The following is a 6,679-nucleotide window of genomic DNA, read 5'->3' as shown; positions in this document are numbered from 1 at the left end:
TGATTTAGGCATCTAGTGCAAACATTCAAAATGAAGGGAAAAGCCATGATTACCGGTGACTTTAACTCCAAAACAAGAACATCACATATTAAGAATAGTAGAGCATGGGAAATTGAGCCACTTCGCATGGATGACATAGATGTGCTAACATGGTATCAAAATCACACCTCATCGACATGCCCTTACTTGCATTATGTAAAGCATTCATATGCTTATACTAAAAACATGCAAAGATGGCATAGAGTAGGTAGCAGTGTATTATGCTTTGATGTCAAACGATGAAGTTGATTTTGCTTACATCACCACTACATTACTTTTACTTTGCTTGGGTCAAGAGGAACACAAAATGTACCCAAAACAATAATACCACGTGAACCCCAAATAAGAAGCATGTAGAGATCCACCCTCATTGAGGATACAGGTGGTAGTTCTTTGCAAGATAAATGCAATTGCTTTTCGGAGTCCTAGCAACAAAAATGGGAGATGTCAACCGCATCAACAAGGACAAATACTAGATGGGGCACACACACACACACACGCACATTTCCACCAGATTAAAAAGCCCTCTAGCTGATTTAGGCACTAGGGCTAAAGCATTCAAAATGAAGGGAAAACTTATGATTGTAGTTGATTTTAATGCCAATAAGAATAGTAGATCGTGGGAAACTAAGCCACTTCGCATGGATGACATAGATGTGCTAACATGGTATCAATCGATGCAGATGTCAAAATCACATTTTGTGGACATGCCCTTACTTGCATTATGTCAAGCATTCATATGCATAAACTAAAAACATGTCATATCCAAGGTCTATACATCAATGCTCGACATAGAGGTTAGCCAGTTTGCAAACCTTTAAGGACTCATAGCCAAGGGACAAGTGGGCTTTAGGCTCAATTGTAAGACTTTACATCACATATTCCCACTAAGGTGTCATCGAGGAGGCCATAGGATGGAGAAAGAGGGTTTACTTCTGCGTTGTGAATTTTCACAAAGCTTAACACAACGCCGAGAGCTCTCCTCATCAGACATTTGTAAGAGCTAGGGTATGATCAGGAGATCATCTGGGCAATCATGGTACTTTATGAGAGAGTATTAGATTAGGTTCATACAAGTGCAAGGTGGACAAAGGAGAATATGAGCACCATTGGGCTCTAACAAGGTTGTCCATTATACCAACCTTCTCTGGCCTCTATATAGACGCTCCAGACTTTCATTGGGACTCAAGAAGGGGCAGGCTTCTCTCTTCCCATATCCTTGACCCAGATCCTCGTATATGTAGATGATGTGGTCTTACTCTCATCCTTAGCATAGGGCCTCCAATGACACTTGGATGCAATTCATACCTCTTTTTTTTTTTTAATAGAGAAAGGATGCAATTCATACCTTCTGTGAGACACACGTCTTCAAGGTCTACCTTAGTAAAACCAAGGTCATGATCTTTAATACACCCCAAGAAGCCATGCAAAGAGAGCATTTCACGTTGACTCCCCAACTAGCAGGATCTCTTACTCAACTATTGCAACTTCCCAGACTCCTACCCCGTATGCAAAGACATATCAAAGGATGAAGACCATTTCAAATTTGGGCAACATTCAAAACTACCATTGAGTGTGTTAGCAAGATTATCTATGTACCTACACATGATAATGTGGTAGATATTTTCACCATGGCTTTGCCTTGTGAAAAGTTTGGAGGATTTTACATTCTTTTAAAGTTACTTCCTTTTGGTGATTGATGTCACATTCTCACCTTGTACTTGATCTCATTCCTTGAGGTTATAGAACAAGCAGTTCCGTGTCTCAGCACACAAACTTTGCATTGAGAGTGGGGTGGGACATACCTAGAGTGGTCACATCTATACTTTATGTGATCAGTAGGAGATTAAGATGGAGGAGCACTTCGCTTTCCACTGCTTTGCATACTAGGAGATCCGAGGCCGTTATCACTATTTCTTTAGGGATGGTTTCGGACCCCTATCCAATTTTTTGTCCTCCCCAGATTAGAGATGCCTGACTGCAACTTCATTCATGAGGTGTCCAACATAGGGAGCATTTGCTCAGGTTACATTGGCAAGCTGATATATACCTAGATGAATCCAAGAATATTCCCAAACTCATTCTCTAAAAACACAACATAGTGCAGTTTCACTCTCATGATAGTCATAAGGTTGAAAACCATAAACTCCATCATGCAAGGACTAGCTACTATGACATCCCAACTGACGTCATCACCGCCCAACAATGGGTGTAGATCGTAGTATAAAAATATGCTCTCACACATACAAATCCACACATCCACACATACTTGAGCATTCATTTATACAAAGTCTTCATACTGAGTTTCTGTCAGCACTCCAGAGGTGAAGGGTAGACTCAACCATGACAAATGCTAGCACTGAAGGAGATGGCTTATCAAAAAGTAGTCTAAAATCTCTTCATTCAAGCTACAACTGCTTGTGAAATCTAAACGATTTCATTTTAGTCTCTCCCAAACAGGCATCTAAACCTGAAGGTGTACAACCAAACTCGACTTAGAGCATGATCACCGAGTTTTTTGTTATCATGCAACAAAGGCCAGCAAGCCCCAGGGAGACGGTGGATCTAAGGACTAGAGCAAGAGACACCAGATTAGCTAGTGGGTTGAGCATAGATAAGCTTGGGGAAGCTTCCCTCCATGGCAGCAGATCAGGGGCGTCAACCGAGGGGGGTGACAATGGGACTTGTCCGACGCACGGCCATAGCTAGAAGACCACAGTGGGCCATGCAAACTGACCTTCGTTGGTGTTCTATCACAAGCTTTATGCTATTGCAGCCTTGTACATCATGGGGCTCCCTCTTAGGCTTAACTGCTCTGCCAACTTCCAAATGATCATTAGAGTGATGCCACATCACAACCTCCATCTCTCCATGGGATTAGAGATTGTTTTTATGTATGGTTGTTTATACGATTATGGCTATGTTGCATTTGTCTTGGGTATTGATGCCCTCATAGAGGCTCCACCTTTTAGCTCATTGTATCAAGTTATTTTAGTCTCATAGACTCTTCAGTCTTTTGAGGACTTTTAATAAAGTTTCTTTCTTTCTTTCTGTCTCTCCCTCCCCCCTATCCCCTACAACCCCCCCAATGTGTGTGTAAATAGAAGCATCATATACAGAAGACAATGTGGAAATAGAAGAAATGCAAGCATTTAGAACATAATACAAGGGTTTGATAGGACTCACTCTTTTTCTTTAAGGTCCTCTGTAAGGGTTTGAGATTGTTTTTGTAAGTTCTCTATTTCTTTTTTGCAATTCGCTTGCTCCAAGCATCTCTCATTTAGTTCTAGCTCCTCTCTTAGTCTTTTCACCCTTACAATGCTTTATGCACCAAAAATTATCATCTCATTTTGAAATTTATCATCCAATGTGCACAACTACATAAATTTGTTTAGGACAAGAAGAAGCATCAATTAAAATACCTATATAACATGAATGTACACAATGAAAACATCATGAAAAGTCATCAAAGTCCTTTGCAGCATATAAATATCAACCTATGGTAATGGTTATCATTTCTTGTAGCTCAAGATAGCTCTCCTTAAGTAAACATCCCAAACCCAATAAGCTAGAGACAAGGAGCTTTCATGACAAACATATTCCATGCTAGATCCACATATTATTGCATGGAATCACCAACAAAACTTCAACATATTGCCAAGAAAGCAAGCAACAACCCAATGAAAATTCAATAGTGTGGCCCATGAAGTCAATGAGTGGAAAACATGAATGTTGAGTTGCTATTAAGATGGCCACAAGCAATGAAATAGATTACCTACCTACTATTTGAATTAATCTCTATGAATCACATGCCCAATAACCACATGCCACCAAGGGAATGTTCATATATGCCTACAATAGCTCAAAAAAATGACAAAAATAGGGATTTACTTTTATCTTTTTTTTAATGTCTTATCTGAAGCAAACCCAAATAATGCACATCATCTAACCAAAGATAATTTGCCACTCTTGAAAGAGAATTTCAAGTGTTGATGGCAGTTCATTGTTTAGATTTGTATTAAGCAAGGACATCATAAAGAAAGATTCGTCATAGGTCACCCACTAGCACAAATGTGTTGACCAGTCAATGAATAGTGAGGTTCTAAAAGAGGATGTGCACAAATAGCAAGGATATGAAAGAGGATGTGCATAAACATCAAAGACAAGTGAAAAATGCATATAGACGAACAAAATTTCCCCCATTTGCAAGTCCATCCATTTAAATGGATCTTTGGACCATCCCAATGGAGTCATTAGCTGCAAACTTAAGTTAAAGGGGGATTTTTGAGTAGCGACAGCCATCAAAAACAGCCACATGGCATGAAAACTTAATTTACTCATGTGAAATGACATAATAAGAAAAACAATGCATGTTGGCAAGTAAAAGATAGAATTAGAATCTTTATTGACTAAACCTTTTGAACACAGGCAAGAAATCACTTTGTAAACAAATCTCTTTTAGTTGCTCATAGAATTTTATGCATTTCCACCAATAATACAATAATGTTTATTTCCACTCACAAGGAAAAGGATTCAAAGCTACTAGGTGCTTTGAGAAGGTGTAATAGATTGCAAAAATCAACAAGTTTGTAAGTAAAAGGCTTAAAGTTCCCTTGTGGTATCTTTTAGAAGTTAATTGAGATATGTAGAAGATCTACGCTTAGATATCAACGAGACCTTGGAGGTTCAAAATGAGAGCAATGTTGTGACATGAAAAATAGTCTTCTATTAGCCAATTGTTGCAAAACAAGTCTTAACCAAGCACTAACAATTACTCTATAGCTTTTAAGACAAGGAACCCTACAATGACATACATCTTGGAAAATCTTACAAAGCTTGTACCTAGCCTGAAAGATGTTTATCTAGGTGCAATGGGTGTTAACTAGGGTAATTAACCCTCAAGGCTTAAGGGACGAAATAATTGATGGCAACATGTAGTCTATTGATATATAAGTGGCTTTGGAGTTATAACTTAGACTTCAATATAACACCCTCAAGAGATGTCATGGTTGTGAAGGACACAATGGCTTCATGCTACCTGCTCTAGTCTAGAAGTAGTTCTTGGCGCAAGTTCCATAGTACACTCATGACAAATAAGGCAATGGCTTGGGAGCAAGCTGCCACCACTTTATAAGAAGAAGAAATTATGGAATTAGATCTTGGAATGCAAACCAATGTACTCGATCAAACATTGAATTCTAACAACCAAATCAAAACCAATTATGGCTCGATGTCAAGGTAAGTGTTCTTATTATCAGTTGAAGGTCATTTTGAATATGAGTGCAAAAGAAAATTGGCTGATTAAAAAAAACCAAAGTTAGGTCATGTCTTTGGCTACAAAACTGCTAGTAGTCAAGAAAAGGCATGAATGCATAGAGTGCAAGAAGCACAAGAGAAGTGTAGTGCTACAAACATAAAACTTGTGCATATTTTAATTTTGGATTCAGGCACTAGTCAGCATATGACCTATCAAACTCAAGAAAATGTGATTATTGCAAAAAGCCTAGATACCACATCAATGAGTACAAGAAAAGGTTGGAAAAAGAAAGGAAAAAGAAGGAAGATCAAATGATAGTGTCAAATTCCAATACATCAAATGCAAACAAAAGGTAGTGCTTTAGCAAACCTTATTACTAAAGATTGGTCCTTTTTGGTTTGAAGTTATGATGCCCGATGTGATTCATATGTGGTGCATGAATTTACAAGAGATTTTCAATAATTGAAAGGTCTATTGCAATAGGCAGCAAGATATGGTAGTAGATTAGCAGGCGTGTTATATGATAGGTTGTACATTTTAGCTTTGTGACTAGAGATGAGACAAATAGCTAAGTATGCTATGGCAACATGGGGCTAGTAGATAGATGGATAGCTAAGTATGCTATGGCAGCACGGGGCTAGATAGATGGAGAGCAATAAATGCCAACTTAATACATGAAGGACATAAATTCTCTATCAACTTGAGACTTTTCTAGTTCAAGTTGAATTTAAAGTTTAGAGCCGTGAAGCAAAAAATTCGTGCATATCGATGTCATTCCTTATGTTGAAATCTATAATGGTGTGGCATTCCCATCCTGGGTTGACCAACTATAACTCTGTGATATGATGGTGTGTCTCAATCAACATTCCTGTAAATACATCCTGCCTTCCCAAAACATTCCCAACCCCTGACAGCTACAAACCATAGAAGTAAATATTGCCATACATTTTTGTCATATGATGACAAGATTGTTGCCTTCACCTAGCTGGTATATTTCTATGGCATATGATGAAGTTTCTGATGATTGTCGGTCAAAATTTGCATCACACCTTCCCAAACGTTCCCAACTGGTTGACAGCCATGATAAGGTTAGGAGATGCAATCACAAACTTTGAATTAGATCAAGATTCCCTAAAATAGATGTGATTTGATCTTTTAGTGCATTTCAAGAAGAATCAATACACTGGAACAAAAACAGCCATTTGAACAGGGAGAAGGCACTTACAGAAGCTAAGTATCTCTGTTCCATTACTTTTGCTCACCTCTTATGATTCGCAAGTTGCTTTTGTTTCTCCTCAACGTAAGATTCGACAATTGCAATTCCATTGCTTTGAGCATTGCTTGCTTCTTGTCGTGCTCCTTCAAAATAACAAGACAGCAATT

This window comes from Dipteris shenzhenensis, chromosome 5 (genome assembly GCF_047967505.1).
Source record: "Dipteris shenzhenensis isolate YYH24624 ecotype China chromosome 5, Dip_SZ_1.0, whole genome shotgun sequence".
NCBI lineage: Eukaryota > Viridiplantae > Streptophyta > Polypodiopsida > Gleicheniales > Dipteridaceae > Dipteris > Dipteris shenzhenensis.
Note: the sequence above shows the minus strand (reverse complement) of the source record.